At 38.8% G+C, this 23382-nt stretch overlaps 1 long non-coding RNA gene across 1 annotated transcript in view; it reads right to left on the reverse strand.

Moving 5' to 3' along the window:
• Positions 1-1629: 1629 nt before the first annotated feature.
• Positions 1630-23382, reverse strand: part of LOC118241982 (uncharacterized) — a 59270-nt gene continuing 37517 nt past the window's right edge. The window contains exon 3 of the long non-coding RNA XR_004776474.2: positions 1630-2008. This is a non-coding gene — a long non-coding RNA (uncharacterized LOC118241982). The remainder of the gene's footprint in view (positions 2009-23382) is intronic.

Consider the following 23382-nt stretch of genomic DNA (forward strand, 5'->3'; position numbering starts at 1 on the left):
ACAGAAAAGGTATGGCCTATTAGACCACAGTGACTTCTCACCACACTTGTGATTTCCCTCTTACCTCCTCTCCCTTTCCCTGTTTGTAACCCACAGCTATTCATGTTGAATGTCACTTCACAAGCCTACATTTTACCCCATAATGGAGGTTTGTTTTACCTTTCTAGCTTCAAGCTGTTTCTGCAACATGGCCACATGCTGCATTAATGGCACATTAGAGCAGGCAGCCTCTGATTTTTCAAACAATGCCTAGTGGCAATAGTCCTAGCATCTAGGATTCCTTCTTCCCTCTGCTCGACTGTCTTTGACTCTGGGCCACTGTCCTCAACTCTGGGCTAAATCGCTGTGCCGTTCAGTTGCCCTGTATCCACATACCATAGTCTTCCTTATCTTCTTTATTGATAAGAGCATCTCACAGATTCCCATAAGATTTTTTTCCCCAATACAATAGCAATGGTGTCTTTGCCACTTTCCACAGTGAAAGGACAGGATATATTCAAGCTGTGCCTTGTTTGTGTATCAGACCCATAAGGAATTACTGAATTTATCTGGGATTTTCTAATGAGTTGCATAATTCCAAATATAGCTGCCACCCACACACTGTCATAACACAGCTCTACACACTTGCTCAGCTTGCGGTCTCCTCAGTCAGCCCAGCTATTCATCATAAGGAGGAGAAGAACTATGCCATCCTCGCCACCCAGTAGAAAGCACTACTGCAGTCTCATGGGCGCCTTGCTACTGCTATATTTGAGAATTTTACTGCAGTTGTGAGAATGCGCTATGGCAGCTCTCCAGTGACCTTTGCAATGTCCCTATTCAATCCATAGAATTTATTTAAGGAATTATAAGAAACATCCCATGTGGCAAGAATCATTCCTGGTTTATGAGCAATTGAAAATTGAGGATGCATGAACAATATGCACCATATTTGACAACCAAGCTGACATCAAACCATGGAAAGTTTGTGGGAAATATGCAGACTGAAGGACAAAACCCCCCAAAACCAACTTAAAGGGGCTCAGAAAATGGTAGACTGATTCCCAGTCAGGAAGCTCACTGCCACACTTAAAAAGATCTTAAGGTTGCCGTCAGTTCAGGAAATTTGGCTCCATTCAGTCATACAGGTCATGGCCGAACGTTCATTCATGCGTGCCGTTATGATCTGTCCCATGTCCCGCGAGGTTCTGGAAAGCAATTTAGCAAGACATTTCATGACGAAAAGCTTCCAACAACATCTGCGCAGAGTGAATGAGAGGCATGTGTCACTGGTGTAATATGGTGCAAGGCCCAATGACCCATGTGCAGGGGGCCACAGCAGGGCGGGGAGCCTGGCACACACACTTGGCTCAGTGCGCTTTCTCCCACTGAGGGGGCCTGTGACAGCAGACTGCAGCTACTGTGGCAAGCTCTACTCAAGAGCAATGATTCACTTCCCTCTCGACTTTGGAAAATCCACGGGAGCAATGCTTAAAAGGCCACGTTATCCATGTCAAGCAGGGAAGGCTGGAATGAAAGCTAAAGATTTGTAATATGTTCATACTATTTATGTATTTTCCATGATTATGGGGGATTTTAGATACACACTTAAGGCTTTCCTGTATGGAATTTGTTTTTCCTTAACCACAATATGTTTCGAAATGTTGGTGAGATACATAGGCAGAATTCATTTGTCAAATCAGGAGTCAGAACACAGTCAGATAAGTGCAGGCAAATCCATTATCATGATCCAAAAACAGGAATAAATTACACAGGGATGAGCAGCAGCTAAAAAAACATGGTTTAGAGATAAGAGCACACTTGAACAAAGTTGTATAAGATATGCAAAGCCCATTCACACACAGAGGAGTGTACAAGTCCTAATCAGACTATAAATGAGCTACAAGAGTGATGAATGGCAATAAAAACCATGCGGTGCTAGGGCGGAGCTGGAACTGCTGTTAGCCAATCGGGTGTGAAAGGCCCCATGCGGCGTCTCCTGGGGGCAGGCGTCGTCACAACATTAAACCTGAAAGCAACATAAGACAAAACTTTATTCTGATGAATGCTTGGGGGCATTGTAAGATGTAGGAGTCTTCTGGTAGTGGAACAGGCAGTGGGACTCTCTTCAACGTTATTGTCTTTGACGATAGTTTAAAGCATGACATCAATCTGTTTGCCTCCTGCAGTTTGTCACATACTGTTGCGAATCACAAATACTGTGCTGGTTTATCTTCACTGTGTGTCAATGTTCAGCCGGAATACTAGAAAAGCAGGAGAAAAACTCATAGACTGGCTTCAGGGAAGGCAATGCAGTAGGCTGTGAATGAAGACATGAGGCCCTGACAAGGCTATAGGGTCAAAAACCCAGACAGGGCTAATTGTGCTGTTATAATCCAACTATGCTGCATTTTGGATTTTAATCCCACTCTGGGTACTGGCAAGATGTAAACTTAAATTCATTATTTGGTAATGCAAAGTTCATGTCTTATAGTTTATGCTTCTTCAAATGCGTTATACACAGCTTCATCCTAGTTCTTTGCACTAAATCTATTTGTACTGGACATGCTCTTTTAGACAATTCTGCATACTAAGGCCTGATTAGTCATTTATATACATTTTATGTGATTATACTGGTGCTGTGGGGACTGTGTCAAACCAAATTTTGCTGGGTTAAGTTGTGCGATCCAATCCCACAGGCTGGCCTTGATGTTAAGTCATTCGTCAGCATACTGACATTTTATACGATCTCATTCTTATAAATTTCAGTTCAAAATATAATGAGACTATTAAAGGTTTAAAGCACAGATTTGTGAAAGATTTCATAAGATATCTATCTTTTCATGTGTAAGATTCAAAGGTACACAGCTAAATGACCATTTGCAAATTAGTCAACACAGTAATCAAAAGTTCTTTTCATTTTGAGAATGAATTACCTGGAGAAAGAATTATGCAGGCACACAAATCGATCCAGGGACTATCAAAGGGAAAAAATTAGCTATTGAAAAGGGATGTCTGCATGTTGAATATGCCAAACTCCCTAAAAAAATGAGTTATTGATTCTCTCCCACCCGTCACTGGACAGAAACCACACATTGTATTGAATCTACCACTGCACCACCACAGCTTTGGTAGGAGGCTTGTGACATTGGCACCCACTTAAAAGGATAAAATATGTGTCCAAGTGTACTGCCATCACATTTTATTAGGGAGAAGAAAGGAAATAAAATTAATGCTGTAAACATCCTAAGCCTGTTAAAGCTTGACAGCAGACCTGGCAACTGTCTCTGTCCCAGACGTTCCATTCAGTAACTAGAATGGGAACAATTCCAGTTGTTTGTCTCTTGCAGGAAATTCATTAGAGGTTCTGTCTCGTTTGGTTTACAAGATAATGTTGTTGCAAACTATTAATCACAGCCATACTACCACAGCTAGCTTTTATTGAGCTGGGGGTTGGCATGGCACAAGTACAGAAGACAGACCTCTGCAAGGCACCTTGCACCTCAAATGCTACATGGCAGAATGTGCCATGCAGGAACATACGGAGGCCTGCAAAAGCATATCGTCCTCTTGGCTGTCTCTCTACCAGAAGCGGGTATCTAACACAAGTTGACTACAGGATGAAACCACCATATTGAATGAATGAACACCATATGGACTTGGGGGGGGGGGGGGGGTGTATATATATATATATATATATATATATATATATATATATATATATATATATATATATATATATATATGTGTGTGTGTGTTTGTGTGTGTGTGTAGCAGATACCTAGCAGAGAATAACTGGAAGCTGCTAACATCAAGAAAACTCCTAATGCATGGGGCACTCCACCCAAGATCGAAACATCCAAACACTGTAAGCAAGCCAGAACTCAGGGGAGGGGGCTTACAAAGTGTAAGATCCACTGTCCAGACTAAGACACACAACACCCATGAATATATCCAACCAATGGCCCCCAAGGAAAAGCTGATAAGGGAGTTCCTTGGATAGATGGGGGACATGGTCAACATGGAAGCAGAGGCGGTGATGGCAGGATAAGCACCTCCATGGAATATACCACCAACAGAGAGGTGGCTAATGTAAGACCATCCTACCAATGGCTGGAAAAGGCATTACTGAAGTACAGCACAGAGCCACTAATGGCAGCTCAAGCACTAGGTCAACTGATGCAGGGGTGCATCATTCCAGATAAGACCCAAGATTCAGACTGCACAAAGGAGCCTCTGAGACAACCCAGCACTGAGTAGCAGGATGCAAGAAGGGTGATACAGGAATATGAACTCCATATATGCATAAAAATATGTGCATATAAAACCAGCCATAATGCATGACAGTATAATTAATTCATGGTGTCAAAATCAACCCTAGTTTGTTGATCTCAGCTGCAGCATACTGCAGAACTAATTAACCAAGAGAGCTGAAATACAGGGGAAAAAGGTGGACATGTTTTGTGTTTTTTTTTCTGTTATTGTAAGAATGTTCACAGCCATGCTTTCAATTAACAGAAAAAGTACTCCAGAAAGGCCAGAATAGATTTATTTGTAACAGTAGAACAAAATATTAAAAAACAGAATATCAAAGCAATATGTGAATAGCCAAGAGGCGTGTTCTTTTATAAAATTCATGAGTGAATTTGGAATTGGTCTTTGGATAATTAGAAACACACTCAATCACTGCTCTAATTCTTCTCTCTGAGGTAAATGCCCAGGGTTTCACTTCTAAAGGGAAGGTTCAACTAATCAAAGCATAAGGCCAGCCTATTACATTGGCATTAATGTGCACTATATTAAAGGCACAGGGGAAAACAAAGTAAGTGAATTTTGTGGAGACTCAGAGCCAGCCTGAAGTCTGCTTGATATAGCCAAGTCAACCACTGTAAAAGTAAGTATACCTTTAAGCTCTCACAGCTCAAAGAAATTCTGCTGTACCTGCTATGCCAGTGATGGTAGAAATCAAGTATATACTTTTTTTCATATATATTTTTGTACTAGGTTTAAGGCAAACATTTTGTACAAATGAAGCCAATGTAGAGAGTGCTCCTTTAGTATGTATTGTCAAAGAAGTCAAGCATGTGTGAACAAACAGAAATGTCCTTTCATTTTAATTTACTTTATACATAAAGATATTAATGAGAAATCCCTAAAGTGAAATCCCTCAGTTGAAGTGTAAAATTGCATGCATTGTGAACGTTTCATTTGTGTCTCTTGGTGCCCACAAGTGAGTATATTGAATCAGCCATCAACTTCAGTGGTTAACAATTCAACACAAGCGGGCCTGAGTAGCTGCCTCACAGTAGTGGCAGCCAAGTACAATATCAACTTTTTATGAGACCGTAGTCCATGGTTGAATGCCACAGCATTTTTCTTTTTTTCTCTCTCTTCTGCTTTTGCAGGTGCTCATTGTAGCGGTGAAAGCTGTTTCATGAAGACTTTTGTAGCAATCCTCAACCAAACCAAAACTGACTGAGAAAACAGTATGCAGATTCGTTGACTTTCATGAACTGGTTGGACCTATTTCCTTAGTTGTCAATGTTCAATCATTTACCAAAAGCATTTTACAGCATAAAGCTGATCAAATACAGACAGAGGACAAATTGCTTTCAGTGTGTATCTCTGATGTTTGGTGTGATCTGGGAATCAGAGTGATGATCTTTCTATGCTTTAGTCTGTGCTAGCAGACTTTTATGTGTTGCTTCAAAACATCAGTGCTCCATGAAGCCATCCACCCATGAAGATACAAATCATCTTCATTAACACTCCCATAAATTAAACCCAGGCAGAAATGCCCTTGATGGTGATCAAGGAGGTCACCTGACTGGACACAGTCACTTGCCTCAGAGATATAGACATCCATCTTGTCATTCTTTACATTTTTTTTAGCATAAAGGTTACCCAGTCGAAACTATAAACCTAACATCAGTGGTGAAGATCAGCTATTACGACAGCTTCTTCAGTTTCCGGATCACGTTCGGTGCATGAAGCTGAATCGCTTTAGAGCACTCGCTGTTGGTCTTGACTTGGCAGGGCATTGGGGATGCCGGAGGCAATTAGCTGCATATCAAACAGAAGCTACCACAGGGAGGGCCAGGCCTGCAATGCTGAGGGATGAGCTCGACCGGAGCTCTCGTAACCCTCACCATGGAGGCAGCAAGGTCGATGTGCGCAGTGTCCATAGACGGGTGAGTGGCCTGTAGGCAAAGACGCCCACGTCCGTGGCTATTTACAACCACTGCTCCCCTGCTCAGAGCTGGCGCTGAGGACACTTTGTTTCATGGGTACTGATAAGAAAATGATTTATTTCAAGGCATAAGAAACACAGAAATATCAAATAGCCTTTGCAAAGATAAGATACCCTGTCTGTACCGGTTATGGAGTAGAACTGCATGTCTAATTTATCATTTCTCAAGCCTTTGTTATATAAAGGCAAAATAAACAGATCTTTGGGACATCACAAAAAGACACAGAAGGACAGATAAATATGTAAGATAAATAAAGTCTTACCCTGATGAACAGGAAATGTAATGAGCTGTAGGTCTTAGTGATGAACTGAATAATAAATATCACTAATATCAGCATAAAAAGTTTATGCATTTGAAATTCTCTCTAGCTTGGTGGAAACATCAACCATAAGAAATATATTATAGCTGCACTGTAGCAATGAACAGTGTTTGAATTCCTAAATAGAGGACAAAGACCCTATTGCATAAATATCAGCTGCAAGTCTTTCTGACATTAACACATTATTAATTGAAAATATCATAGAGAGGTATGTTATGTCCACATACCAACATGTCTATTTAGATAACAAGTTTTTATTTAGTTTAAGACACACCCCTATGAAATTATCAACTGAACTTATCAATCATGACCTGTAATGTCATAATGCCAAGTTTGCTATCTGGTTGCAATATAATAGCCAAGTCCACATTAGTCATCCAAGCAATCAAAAAGGATATTTTCTCCAAATTTGCTTAGATAAGACAATCAAATAGTTACTCATTAGTGCTATACAAATACTATTAATAGGATGATTGCTGATTGTGTGCTTTGGGGATTAAGGGAAGTCTGAGTTGAGTCTCATGCTTTATTGTTGCCTGATTTAATTAAGATCTTATCTGGGATTAATCGTCTCTTAAAAAGTTCCCCTCACTGTCACCCTTTGTCTGAGCTGAGTGTAGAGATCAAGAGACAGAGAAAATGAGAGAGAGAGAGAGAGAGAGAGAGAGAGAGAGAGAGAGAGAACGAGAGGGAGATGGTATTATGAGCCAACAATGAAAGTGAAGCCTCAGTTTTAAAGCATTTTAATTGGTTTTATTTGATAAATTGGTTTTATTTCAAACAGAGAGATTTTATTCTGCTAGTTTATGTCTTTAATGTGGCCAAGACTAGGGTAAATGAAACTGTTTCAAATGTCTGTACTTGGCATGCATTTATTGAGACTGTTTTTGCCAGAGTTTTAGTGTGACATCTAATGAGGTTACACTATAAATGTTCAGGATTATTCTCCTTTTCAGTATTTGCTGCTGTGAAATGAAACTGAACATTCAAGCCACCCATCATGAAATAAGGGTGGTAAACTTTGAGATGTGAGAATGTAATGAGGTCAGAGTAGAAATTTAGATTTGTCTTTGAACTTATTGTTATTAAACTTGCAACCAGACCAGAAAGCCATATTATGGCAAGTTCAAATGAATGTTCTCTGGTGTTAAATACAAATCATCTTAATTAAGTACAAATGACTGTGAGAAAGGGGGATACACCGAATGAGTCAGACATTGCCTACTATGGTTTGTACATAGTTATATTGTAGACATAATTTGTAGAAAAGTACTGTATGTTTAAGGTCACACTGATATAAAATACTGTTTGTTTATTTGATTTCAACTTTATTTACTCAAAAATGAGCACATAATGCAGTGTTTTAAAGAATTCAAGAATAATACTTTGGGCTAGCATCAACATATGTCACAGTCCATGTGTTTAGCAACAGGGTTACAGTATATAATTCTAGATTCTACCTTGCAGTGCTAGGCCACCCATCCATTAAGCATAACACAATGCGCATCCTCCAGTTGTTCCTACTCAAGACTGAACCGAACTGAGAGTTGGCGGCCTTCGAGTTGGTTTAGCACAGGGCTGGAAGTCACATGGCCGGAAGCAATGGGCCTTCATTTTTCAAGATTAGCAATTACACAAAATGCACAATGTTTCACTAAATCAAATCCAGTACAGGTTGATCAAAACTGCAAAGTTTCAGTGAAGTGCAAAACTTTATATTTGCCTGAGCACCTATTTTGTTGACAGGTCAACAATACATCTCCCAGAGCACACATCCCACTTGTCTTGTATGATCATTATCATGAGGAAGATAAGATCCAGGTAAATATAGCTTTCCAAGGTCCAAATATATGTGCAGCCATTGCTTTCATCTGCTGTATGAGCCACATGCATCACCAGACGTTCTTGTGAGATTCTGGACAGTCCCCTGAGGTGACTGGTGACAATCTGTCATTGATTTTTTTTTTCCCTTCCATTTTGAATTGCAGGTCTACACATGCCATGATTCATTATGTTTGGGAAGCGGCATGGATGGGGACTCGTATATTGCGGTGCTCCTAACTGCTGATGGGTTTGGTCTCTGATACGTGCTGAAAGGCTCGGTCATTCAGGTTGCTAGCTGGTGGGGCCTGATAAATTGCCTGGTAAATTTAACCCCACATTCTGCTGATGATGCGTGTGGGGTGAGGGCTCAGACACCTGTCAAAACATCTCATAGCTCACCTGCTTGAGGGACGGGGCCTACAGTAATGCTGTAAACATGCAACAGGCTGAAAGGTTACCACACAAGTCCCATTTCTAGAAAGAATTTGAATTCTAAATAATTGATATTGGCCATGTGCCTTCACCACATATTTAGTAGAAACATTTATTTATAGAAATAACCCTGTACAAGTGTAGTGCTCTATTCAGTTTGTGTACCCATCCTCTGAATCTTAACCACTGGTGAGTTTCTGACCACAAAACCATAGCTGGCTGGATCGTGTTGGGTAGCAGACTCTTCCCAACTCAGCAGAGTCCCTGGCAAATAAGGCTCCTGCCTGATAAGCTCCTGCATGAACAACAGTTTAAACTTGCATTGGTATCACAACCATAACCATGGTACTGCATTCCAGTTTCATTGCTGTGTTGAGAATGGTCAACTACCCAAATATTATTATTATTAAAACCCTGTGTTCAGAACCCTGTGTTCAGAAGTTGACGAGTGAATGATGAATATGGTAGTGGGTAATGAGGTAGTGATCAATTGGCAAATGATGGGCTACATTTTCTAATTTTACAAGTGTAAAATGAATCTATAAGATAGATGTTCCTGTGTAGCTGTTTATAAGCGTTAAGTGTGTGTATACTGATAAGAAACTATAACAGAAAAGTTTCATAAAATATCACAAAATGAAACAGGTCTGTTGAGAAACAAATATTTTCAACATGGAATAATAAGATACCTCTTTTGGCTTCAAAGCAATCACACATTTATCTCTTACATTGGACACTGTCACACAGTTTCAGCTGCAGTAACAGGTTTGAAGTTTCACATGTGCCAAAAAAGAGAAAAATCCTCTAAAGTCTACATACCAGAGAGATAACAAAATATTTCCTTGTCAGACCATCTTCCTTTAATCCTAAGCTCTCAGCATTTATGAGCAAAAAGTGAAAGTTTGAAGACAGAAAAAAAAAAAAAAAAATAAAAAAAAAAAATATATATATATATATATATATATATATATATATATATATATATATATATTTATTTATTTTTTTTTTTTAGATGATTCCTCAATGGTAAACAGAACATTTAGTGCTGCAATCTGCTTTGATGGATTAGGGGCTTCACCTTATCAGTAGATTAAGGTACCTGGAGGTGCAGAATTTTAATGAGGCTGGGAGGGAGTTCTCTGCCTGTCAGGCTAAAACACTCACAGGTTTAAATTAGCTCCACAGCCACAACAATGCAAGATCAGGGGATTTGAATCACTGTGAAAAAGAAGGCCTTATCTAACCCCATCTTTCTGCCCCAGTAAAAAACTTTATGACCCAATTTGTAGTAATTTATTTATTTATTTTTAAATGAATAATTGGCAACAAACAAACCTGATTATTTTGTATTATAATTCATGTCATATAATATTAATGGGTTTAAATTTCATTCTAGAACTTTTAGAACTGGGGTGTATTTTACTAGTTAATACAGTATTAGCAAAAAATGGATCTGGTAAAATATAATGAAAGGCAACACATAAGTAACAGAAGTTTGTCTTAATTATTGTGCCAGTCAAAGGTGTGAAAGCACATTAGCCAGTTAGTCTTTTGCAAATGAATTCATTCTATCTGGTTCCCAGGCTGTCACTCACTCTTATCCCCACTGGCATTATTAATAGAACTATTTCTGTAACAGACATTGTACAATGCACTGATTTTGACCACAGTCAGACCTAAGAGGTGGCTATACCTGCCATGTCCTTTGTCATATAGAGACTGTGTCTTCTTAGGCTATTGAGCCTAAACCTTTTCTTTCTCAGCTCGGCTCTGTTTTTTCACGAGCCCTACTACAGCAGGAGGGTGGAGGGCAGCTTGTGCAGAACCTCCTGCAGGATCAGGACCCCTTGTTTGGTCAAACCAGTGACAAATGAAACCTCTCCGCAGTGCAATGCTGGAGCCCTCCGTCCCAAGATCGATGAGTTCTCTTGTTGCAGGGCAAGCGTGCCACTTTTACAAACGCGGCTGATGGGAGATGGATACTTCTTCAACGTTCACAGCATTGGTGATGAATTGGGCACCAACAGCTCATGTTTGCGCATTTTTTATGCTCTCCTTTTCTGGAAACCTTCTCTCTTTTCTCTTCTCACACTTGCCACCCACTAGGTACACATTGAGATGGTAAATGGATAGTCTATTGGTTAACAGATAAATGAATATTTGAAGTATGGGGGGGGGGGGTGTTGTATATCACCTACATTTAAGAAGCATCCCAGTCCAGCTGTTGCCCTTTATCTACTAATGAAAGCACTCGTAAAAGTGAGAGAGAGAACTGATTGCTGACCAGTGCTCTTATTATATCTGTGATTGATGTCTGTGATTGTGATCAGATGAATCCAGCTAAAAGAAATGCCTGTCGAATGAATCAGCATTACCAATGATGCACCATGGCAAAACAGAAAGCATGTGCCACTTTTAGCACCATGTGACTGGAATGGTGACTGCATTCGAGTCCAAAGGTGCAGAAAGCAGTCAGTGTGAACTGTGAAATTGCCACGTCAACAGAATCCATCTAAAAACATGGAAAGGCTCAAACTTTATTAAGAAGGAGCGTTTTAGAAGGTCCTCCTTGAAGGATACAACACGAACACTACAAGTGATTCGACTGAACACATGTAATGACAAACAGCTGGGAGGTGGGTGGTTTGAGGCCAGCCCAAACCTTTGATTTTGGTAGAAAAACGTTATGAAAGTGTCACCAAAAACAGGGAAAAATTGCTTTAGTGCATTTATGAGCCATCGTTTGATGTCCAGTTTTCCTATACTTATAAATTCAGTTCCATCTGTTATTTGACCTTGCTAGATTGCTGTTTGTTTATTATTTGTTTTGCCTGTTTTCTGCTTGCCAACTTGTTCTATGCTAACTTGATTTTTGGTTTAGCCCTTAGACTTTCATACTCTTAGCACATGGGTCTTGCCTCAACATTTCTACAGCTAAAGTCTGAAAAATAATCTTTATTTGCCATCACAGAGCACAAAAAATAATACCGGTTTTAAGCTTTTACCCAATCCCAATAAAATACTTTTATTTGCCTGTGATGTTGTGTCCTTTACAAGTAAAGTTTTAGAATGGCCTGCTGGTTTCCTAGGGTGTCCAGCACTTACCAAATCCAGTGTTGAATGCTGTTTTTTCTGCTATTACAGTACTGTAAGTTTACTATACAAAACATGTTCAGAGATAAGCTTGCTCTGGCCAGCTACTGAAGTCTGATAATGGATATTGGATATTTGCTTCCATTAATTCTTGAACAAGTGGAATAAATATTTGGAATTAAAACATTAAATCCACACAATATGTGGACTGGGAACACATTTAAAAACAATACCAGAGGTGCCAGCAATATTTCAAACCCGACACAGCGAGCAATATGCAAACCCAAAGGGCTGAAATCTTTGTACACTCCTGTACAGTATGTGACATTTAGGGTTTCCTTAGATTCACAATCTCAGCATGAGAACTACAGCAGGTGCAGTGTCAGGTATCATCAAAACATTATATCTCACATGTGGGTATCTACATACAAGCACAAACTAATGCGACTTTTCAGATGCTCTCATTTCAGTGGAGAAAGGCAGCTCGAAAGAAACTCATCTAGTTCAATCAGCACTGACCAAACTAGGCGTGATTTCAAAAAGGAGTCCTCTTTAGGTGCTGAATGAAGACTGAAAAAAGAAAAGCACTTAAAAAAAAACAGCTTAGAGTGAGATTTACAAATGGTTTCTCCAGCCTCGTCTTTATTTAACTGTGCAAACAACTCCACTAAGCACAGCGCTTCATTCTAAACCACACTGCACAAGGAAGACACACAAAGGTAATAGATTTACTGAACCACTGCAGGACAGAATCCAAAGGCTCAAGAACACCATACCAAAATTCACTGATTAGTTATCTAAGCAGAGTAATTTGGGCTGTATGGTAGGTTAATTGGACAGTATGGTTCCTTCAGTTGAATATAAGCATTTTTCCCCTCTTTAATTAAAATGAAAGCTCATACCTCACTCATGTGTGTAGGTTTTGTCTGAATGTACTTTAACATCGAACTGGATGTAGCCCTCCAATGTTGGAGAGCAGCAGCTTATTTGAAATAAAAGCCAGCCATTTTGGTGCACTGAACGAAATAGTTGCATCAAGTAATTGAGAGAATGTGTTTTTCTACCATCCATCACATGGCCTGCACATCAAATCCATCCCTCTATGTTCACAAGGAAATTGTTCTAAATCCACTCGTCACTGTGGGATTCATAAGGCTATATAGACTATGTGTACATAGAAAGGCAAGCAAACAAGGCTTTAATCACACTGTCAGTTCATGCTCCAGGATCAATATGTTATTGACCACCAAGGAGGTTTTTTCCAATATTTCCATGCCTGTTCATTGCTCTCACTGCAAAAACCTCTACTCTAGTTTATAACGTGTCACCTACTCATTTAGAGATCACAAATATAAAACGCATAACTGCACAAAAGGTGCATTAAATGTTCATTTAGTGGTTAACACTGTCAGAGGGGATGTCAATAAATAATTAAAAGAATTTGCTAATGTAGAGCTATTTTGATGTGAATTCCAGTAAAAGAACAGCACTTGGACAAGGTTTCCTATTTTAGATGTCTCATCAAAGAGAACTTTCTTTTGAAAATGTGAAATTACACTCATGTTACTACACCTTTACTGAACTTCTTTTACTGTCATTTTTATTAACCACTGTCATTATTAATTTCCTCTGGTTGATGGTTTGAAGGAAGTAAAATTTGAATGTATTTTTATAATTATTTTCTTGAAATGTGTGGGGGTTTTGCTACTGTAATTATTCAACCATACCCTGCTTACCTACAGTCAGTGACGGAAATAGGTATGGGTGAAGGTTAATGCATAATAAATGTAATAAATGTGTCTGACTCCATATTATAATTAACAAATATGTTGGAAAGGTCATGTTATATTAGCCTAGTGTAATATATAAGAATATGCATAACCAACTTTTTAAAGTTACTTAATGTTAACACCCCTTGCTTTGTCAGAGGTTTACCATTGACCTAATTTAAGATTCGACCTGGTAAATGTGTGTAGCAGAGATTGGATACTTAACAGGGATTTTGTGTTAGCAATCTATAAAAATTCTATAAAACTGTAGCTCACTCTACTTAGTGAGTACTTATGTTTATATTTTGTAATGCTATCTAAATGTGAGCTGAGCTTCACATGAGTTCATGGTAACACAAGCTTTATTAACTTAATACAAGCCAATTAATAATGCATTGCAACTGATTACATATTATAATGAGGCAGTTTAAATGATACTCTAAATAACAGAAAGGCCAACATTGTGATTTGACCAAGCTTATTTTTGTGAAAAACAAGACTTTGCAGAGTTTGGCTTACACCTGTACATATGAAGAGTTATTGCTTGTGACCTCAAAGCCCTGTAACTGAGATAATTGTAATGAGCTGTTTATTAGTATATAATGGGCAACAGCTGTCTCTAGGTCATTGGTTATTTTAGTCAGAAACTGGTCCTAGGTCATAACTTATTATTATTAAGAGTAAAACTCTTATGTTAGTTAAAAGTTGCTCACGAATCGACGCTATGTAATATTGAACTGCGGGGTTGTTCATTTCAGGGCTATTCCGGTGCTTTCAGTAACAATACCTCTCAAACCAAAAGAATCTTACTGCATAGTCCTTTTTTTTTTCATTAGAAAAAATGAAAGTACAAAATACAGTTAACATGTTCTTAAACAAATATATGCAATTTAATATATATAATAACAACCTGGGCCACTCACACAGATATGGAATAGTCATTTAGAGAGGTTGAGGAGGAAAAAAGGCAGATAAAACATAATGGCAGGCAAATGAAGAACACCTGAATGGAGGGGGCATGGCAACATGAGAGGACTGAAATGAAAGCACATGGTGGGCAAGTGCAAAAATACAAGGCTGTGAGGTGAACCTCACCACATGAAGGAGAATGCTGATCATTACAGGACCCCTTCCCTCACCCCGCCTCTGTTAATGTTCGGCTCACAATACGCGTACTGGTTGTTGCTGTGGACCCAAGGATGGTACCAAGAGGCAGGAGCTGAGCTGGGGACAGGTCACTGGACAGAGATGGGTAAAGTAGAGACAGAGAAAGACAACATGGGGAGTAGCTGAAGGGCCCAGTGTCACAAATTGTGATTGGATGGTTGGATGGGGGGTTGGACCCGGGATGCAGGAACAGGAGAGGACAGGATATGAGACAGATTGGACGGGGAACTCGACAGGAGACTAGGAAACAGTTTGGGTGGGGACTAGACAACTAGAACAGGAACAAGGACAGTGATGAGGGCAGGAACAAGGAAACTGAGACAAAGGCAGCGACTGAGATAGGAGAGGGCAACAGTGTTAGGTCCATGGATGAACATAACAACAGGGATGGAGACAACATGAGGGACAGGAAACACAGCAGATAGAGGGACTAGAAATACAAGGAACTGAAAGGGTGGCCAGACCAGGAACAGGATGTGATGGTGACAGCATCGTCCAGGGAGCAGTGTTTGGAGGAGCTAGCATTCCCTGGAAACAGGTTACGGGCAGTGACATTGTTCTCCAGGAAAAAAAATGAGACCGATGTAGAACGTTGACTTGCATTAAGCTTTATTTTGCACATGAGGTATTGTCATTCACTCACTGTAGAGTACAGTAAAGTACAAGAGTGTCCTCTTCTAAGTCCTCCCACAGATCACTCTCCCAGCCTAATCTTTGCAAGGGTCGTTTTTGAACAGTCATTTATTCTCAAAATTAGCCATTTGGCTTAAAAGTGATCTCTAGAATAACATCTAAGATATATTTGGACAGTTGGTGCCATAACAGTGAAGGAAGTGGCAAGTTTGGAAAAATCTAAATAAGTTGGACAGTTTCTGTGATAGGTAATCAATTCTTGCAAATACAGAATTTATGTACATATCTTTAAATTTGGAAATACTTGTCTTTGTCAGAGAGAGTACAGAGTCTTTTTTTTTTGGGGGGGGGGGGGGGGGGGGGTAGTTGCAAATGTCAAGAAAATATTTGAACCCAAAGTTCTTCCTGAATTGAAACCACATCTTAAAAGCACTGATAATGATTGGATTCTTAGTGAAGTTCGAAATGGAAAAGGAGATAGCAGAAGTGGCCAGGGCCATGAGAGATGTTGAAATTCAAGACCTAGCTCTGAAGCACCACCAGACAATATCTGGAGTATGAAGCCAATGAATCATTTTTTGGACATTTGTGGCCCAGTAATGGTGGCAAAGATTGGGAAGGGCTTAGCTACCCTGTAGTTTGGAACTCTGCAGTAGTTCTATATGTACTCTGGAGCTCTTTCCATTCCAAATAAATGTAATGAAAGCTTTATGAATAGATTTATAGAAGGATTTAGGAAGATAAAGTGGGATACATTGAAACAGATAAAGAAATTTTGGAAGCACATTCTTTTTAATACAATTCAATTTCCCTGCCAAGGACAAGTTAAGAGTTTTCCATTTCTTCAGAGCTAGGTTTACTTTCTCAAATAAGGGAGAACGATTTTCCTCGTAAAGGCTCTGCATGCCTCTTGTGATATTAATCCCCAGGTATTTAAAACCACTTGTAGACATTTGGAATGGTAAGGAATTATCCTGTATTTGAAGAACCAATTTTTTAAGAGGGTAACATTCACTTTTACCAAAGTTTAGTTTATACCCAGAGAATGTGCCGAATCTTTTCAAAGCCTGAACAGTATCTGGTATACTTAGAATATACTTAGAATCCAGTATACTTAGTAATAAATAAACCACATATAGGTATAATCCATGCTCTTCTCTGCCTTGATAGAGTCCACTCATTGAAGGCAATGATTTTAATGTGATATATAAGGTCTCTAAGGCCAAGGCAAATAACAGTGCACTGATTGGTCCTCCCTGATGGGTCCCTCTTGATAGCTGGAAGTACCATGACGGCTTATCACTTGTAATTACAGAGGCTTTGAGTGAGGAGTATAGGAGTTTAGTCCATGAAATAAAATTAGGACCATACCCATATGTTTTGAACAAGTGATTAAATATTTCCATTCGACCCTGTCAAAAGCTTTCTTTGTGTCCAGAGAGATGGCCTCCTCTGGCGTCCCACTGGACGCAGGAGACAGAATAATACTTAAAAGCTGACGGATATTCATAAGTGAATGTCACATCACTATTTAGGAGATAAATGGGCCGATAAAAACTACAGTCTGTGTTATCGTTACCTAGCTTAAGCAGAAGGATAATTGATGCTTCATTCAGTGTTTGTGACAGCAACCCACAGGATAGAGAATCATTAAACACCTCCAAAAGAATACTTGATAATTTGTTAGAGAATATTTTATAGAATTCTATTGGATAGCCATCTGGGCCAGGTGCCTTACCACTTTGCATTTCCATTATCACATTACAAGTTTTGTATGTTGCAGTGGGAGTTCAATCTCAGTCCTATGCTTTATGTTTATAGAAGGAGCCTGCAGATTGTTGAAGAAATGTTCCCTAGCAGTACTGCCATTCCTTATTTTTGATGTGTATAGGTTGGAGTAGAATGACACAAATGTATCATTAATCTCTCCTGGGTCAATAGTTAACATATCATTTGGTTTCCTTATTTGCGGGATTTGTTGAGCAACTGATTAGCACTTAAGATATTGTATTATAGGACAACCAGTGTTTTTGCCATGGTCATATACAAATCCAACCGATTTTAGCAAGAGTTGATCCGACTTTCCAATTGATAGTAAATTTCGTTTGGAGGTTCCTTTTACAAAGGTCAGGAGAGGGATAGAGTATTGTGTATCCTCTGTGTTTATTGATTAATGAGCAGGTCTTGTTCAAGTCTAGGCGTTTAATTAATTTAAACTGAATATGCTATAATCCCACCTCTGATTAGAGTTTTCAGTGTTTCCTAGAGCAGTGATGGGGAGATGTTATCTTTTTTTATTGAATTCTATAAAGTTATCAATTTCTTTTAGATATCAAGTCAGAAAAGGCATCATCAGCCAGTAGAGCTCTATTTGATTTCCAAGGGGCTCGTTCTGAACTTTTAAGAGGAAATGTGAGATCCATAAAGACTGGTATTGCCTTGGTCATTTTTGAAGGGTTTGTAGATTTAGGATTGAGACTGGTCCAATTCTAGATTAATTACATAGTTCAGATAACCACTATACATCCTTTTTTGTGAGTGTATATCTGGCATTAAAGAGATACTTGTTTCAATAAATTTATCAGCCCAATTTGGTGCATGTACATTAACCAAAACTATTGGTTTATGGTAAAGAAATCACGATACTGTAACAAATAGTCATTGTGGGTCCAATGAAACAGTGGTTGCACAGAACTGAATATGTATCAATATAGCTGTTCCTTGTGTTCTGGAATTGTACGTGGCCAACCCAAGCGTACCAATAAGTGAGTTTCTTGAAGAAATGCAATTTCACATTTAAATATGTAAGATGTTTAAATGTTCTGGCTCTTTTTACAGGTCCACTTGACCCTCATACCGTCCTGCTAATGAATCATTCTCCAGTCTTACCTATATTAATTCTTTTTACCATATTTGACCAGAAAAGGTGACAAAAGTGATAACTAATACTGATAAATATCAATAAAGTAAGGAAATTGTTGTGACCAAGTTCACAGTTTCATGGAGAACCTCTGTAAGGAGAACAAAAGCAGGCATAAGTTGCAAATGTTCATGGGTATCCCTTCTCCAAACCCTTTTCCACTTCACCAACACAAAACATACACATTCCTCTTTGCTATCTTGTTTGGCACTCTTATAATTGTTTATTTTACAAGGAAAACTACTCTGATATGAAACTAACTGGTGCGATTTGTTGATAAAAGTTTATAAAATAAGAAAATACTGAAATGCACACTAAGAGCTTTCTCTCTTATGTCCTTTCTCTACATTTGCAACGAGATGTCTTTACTGCATAATTCTGCTGTTTTAGGAGTGATGACATGTTCACAAAGCATACAGTTAACCTCTATATCTCACACAGTGTAAAGCAACCATAAAACAAAGCCATCCAGAGATATGAATTTAATATATAAGCTATAAACACATAGATTAATTGAGGGTTGATGTAGACAGATTTCTGTACCAGAGAATGAAAATTCTGTTTTTATTCATGCAGTTTTAATAAGTTACTATTTGTCCAAATCGCAGTGCAGACAGTTATGAGTGGGTTCACTGTTATTGCCATCTGGCTCTGCTGATTTTGTGTCTGCCATCAGCAGAACTATGGACCTTGAGTCAATTAAAACAAACAAATAAATAAATAGAATGACCATAAACACAGCCGAAACAAAACATAGCAAAACAAAACCCTTTTGGAATAGTCTATACATATACAATTACAGATAAATAATTTAAAAGGATGTTGCATCGAAGATAATGCCAGAGAATGTTTTAAAAATAGTAAGGGAAAGACAAAATTCACAATCTCACTAGCAACCAGCTGATTTTGGCCAAACTTGAATTAACTGGAGAGGTGCACGTCAGTGAGTTCCTGTCTGAGGGAGCTAGCAACTAGCAACTAGCAATATACTGATCAACAGGGGTTCTTACATATCATGGCACTCCAACACAGAGATGGACTTTATCAAAAGTCCATTGAGAATTAAGTCAGGGCATATTCATCAAATCTTGTCCAGTCACTTTTCCACAGTATATATAAACAAATCTATATGTTCAATAACTCTCAACAGTTTACATTTCAAGTTTGGATGCACAGCATTGGATGAATTATTAAATATCTTCTAGCAATTTTTGCCCTCCCTACTAAGCAATCACTGAGTCTGTGTACACAGTGAATTCCAGACTTGTGAGAGTGGATGATGGGGCTGAGTACAGACAGGCTCTGGCCTCTGTCTGGAGTACATTCTGTAGTTGCCCAGTGCTTCACTCTACCTGTCCTATTATCCTGCCTCAGGGCAAGTTTGGGTTTTGGCATGCTGGTCAGACCTGTCCCTCCCTACACTCAGCACCAGATTACCCCCCCCCCCCCCCCCCCGCCACTCACACACAACACACACACACACACACACACACACACACACACACACACACACACACACACACACACTCACTCACTCACTCCCCTTACACCCCCCAACATCCACCCAGGCTACAGCCAGCACAGGAGCTGAGCAATTTATGGCCAAGTCAAAGTAAATGCCAGATAATAATTGAAAGTTCCGTTATTATAAATACATGCATGTCCGTGCAAGGATGGGTAAATATTTGCTAGTTTGTGGAAGGACATACAGAAAAGGTAAATACAGTAAAACTGAACTAATTAAGCTTTGTGCTCTAGGATAATTTTTTTAAAATAATAATTATTGTTAATATTACTACTAGAAATAGTAGAAGGGCTAGTAGCGGTAGTAGCTTTGAAGTGTGCACTTAGTTAGTCTTAACTGATTTATATGCAAACAGTGACCATACCACAGATGACATCCATAGTCAGTCTAATTTCATGATCCAGTCACAAAAACATCTATGAAGCATCAGAACTATCACTCCTAGGTAAAAGTCCTAACCGGTCAGGCAGGGTTAGAGTCAGGACCAATTGAAAGGACGGGCGAGGGAAGGGTTACTCTGCCACCATGAATTTGCTATAAAGGTTGGGCTTCACACTGTGCAGCAAGACACTTAAAATCCACTTATCTCCTGTGTAGAGGCAATGCTTATTGCAACAAGAGTCTTGCTATTTTTTACTTTCCACACAGACCAGTTACCCTAAGAACTGACCTGGAAAGAGATTCAAACAAAGGCACTTCAGACAAACAAATTAAACACATTCAACATTCATTCATTGTCCCAGCTGAATTGGAATCTGGAATTCGCTTCATGCAGGTCACAGCAGAGGGCTACTTTATATTGTTAAAATCTTATGTTTTGTCCTGTCTGCCAAGTGTAGTCTGTAAATCTAGTGCTTAATATTTAACCAACTCCACTGATTTTATTTCTGTCACAGCCCATGCCTGCCAGCAAGCGTTAGACTACAGAGGCATTTTGCCTCAGGTTGTAGGCCACCATCTCACTACCAGCCATTCATACACTGATGCATCATGTGGGGAGTGTCTCTTGTTATTAGCTAAGCAGTGCTAAGAATTACCACAGTAAGTCTGGTAAGTCTGTACAACACTTTTGCCTGTAGCAATGAGTGACAGCTTCTGCTGCCTCTTGTATTCAGATATTAAAATGGAGATAAAATCATTCTTTATAAGATTTATGCTACTTAATCATATTGTGGTATCCACCATGGAGTTAGGCTGTGGGCTAATGGACCAGCAGAGAGGGGCATAGTGAGGACTCCCAGAATGCTGTGCACCTCTGTAGAACTCTAGTTAAATATGAATGTTTAATGTTGTTTATATGTGAATGTCTTGGTTCAAGTTTAATTGTGCTCTTTTTTTTATTTATTTTTTTTTTTATTTTACTTGTTAGTAGAGTTACCGTTTACTTGTTGTTTTTACTGGTTCATTACCCACCCCTCCATTTACCCTTGTTAGCTAGTCCAATTTTGCTTGTTTTTGCTGTGTAGGAGCCTTGTTAAATTATAGACTGAAATGTTTGATACTTGCTTCTATGTTGACACTAAAATATTGATATTTCTCAGCCATTAAACATTTAATGGTTACCTCCCTCATCCTTCCTGAGGGCTGCTGTTGAAGCAGACATCTAAGGGAAACAGACTAATTATATTTTCTAAAGTCCCTTCTTAGCATGCACCTGTATTAGGGTATTAGCTAAAGGGTTATGCTACAATACACTAAAGCTTTTTGATGGAAAAAAAAAAATCCTGATAGCTGATCAGATGACAGCCTTGTGGTGTAGAATACAAATGCAACGCATTCTTTTTCAAATCTACATTAAAAAAAAACAACAACTTTTTGCATTGTAACACAACTGCCAGATTCAATCACTCCTGTTTCTGATAGAAAAATTTAGATTTGTGCTTTGTGTCATATAACTTTGGTAGAGTTATGACACAGACCTATCACTGTGTCATATACAAAATTGCTTTCACAGTAGCAAAAAGCACAATAAAGTGTAAATTAAAATCCAGACAACGCATTTTATTTCTCTAGCTCAGGCAAGCGAGGTATTGAAAGAAGCTCACATATATGTGATCAACCTGTTAAAAATATAGTACTGCTGTTGGTTTTTATTTTATATCTAAAATAAAACTTACTTTTACTTTTATTTCATATATTTTAGAGTCTATGTCAGCGAAGAGCATGTGTGAGTCTAAAGATCGATTGACTGGCTTCTCTCAGACACTGCTGTTCACTCCCATTTTAGTCAAACTTGCTTATCGCATTCACAATCATTTAATCATTTTACTTCAGTGCTGTAATTTGCCCAGGGGGTGGATGCTGGCCTGAAATGTGCCAGGGATATAATATGTAGATTTTACATGCAAATGAGAGTAGATCATTATTACTTTTCTCTTTCACAGGCTTTATTAGATGTCTTTGGCGATAATAGATATTGCAGGGAAAATCACGAACCGAGCTCCCACCTCACTTTTTCATTACATTCAAACAGTGTGTCACTTTTATTACATCATTTATTGCTCCCAAATGATAAGTCACTTTCTTCCCAACTGCATATTTCTACTCTCCTATAAAAAGTGGTTGTTAGTTAAATGGAGTTAAGAAGCAATATGGTTGCACTTTGATGCTTGACAATAAACTGTTATTACTATTCTGCCACTCTATACACAATAACTCCACTAAAGCTGTGTCAAAAATCTCATGAAGCAAACAGTAAATTTCCAAAGCTGATTATTAATATTTTAATATCTTCATTCAGTAGAAAGTAATGTCCACTTCTTTGATGAATTCAAAAGCCTCACATTCATCCATAAAAATCTAATTTTATTACTATCTTCAAATTTAATTGTAACTTTAATTGCTATGAGAATCAACCAAATCCTGGCTTCCTCTGTAACAAAACATAATGAAACATGAGTGTCATGGATTAGACCACAACTATATGCAGTATCAAGTTAATAAAAATATTGAATATGTGGGAAATATCTACTCTTTGATTTTATACTCAACATATATTAGAGTCATAATGGGATAATTGGATCAAGTTTGAGCCATAGTTCCTTAAACAAGGTCTTTGGCCCTTTGTAATGTAGTCAGCAGAGAGAAATTGCAGAGACCAACCATACTGCACGTGAAGATCACTTTGAACAGGGTGTAATTTAATCGTCAAGGACAATGGGGAGTAAATAACAGCACTCCACTCCACCTTTGCTGACAACATCCCATTGGGTTGAAACAGCAGCCACTCAATGAGGGGGGCAGTCAAGCTGTGTTTGTCATCAAAACCATTGTCTCCACCAGGTCACTTTACTCACACACCCTGGCTAAGCAGAAACCAAAGTGCATGAAATCATTCTGGAGTGTATAAAGGAGCAGTCAGGATAGTGAGCGAGAGAGAAGACCCAGACGGTCAGATACTCCAGCCCAGACATAGGGGCTTGAGCAGGCAGACACTCCAGCCCAGACACAGGACTCATGAGGAAGGCAGA

This window comes from Electrophorus electricus, chromosome 5 (assembly GCF_041902795.1).
Source record: "Electrophorus electricus isolate QZ-2024a chromosome 5, ASM4190279v1, whole genome shotgun sequence".
NCBI lineage: Eukaryota > Metazoa > Chordata > Actinopteri > Gymnotiformes > Gymnotidae > Electrophorus > Electrophorus electricus.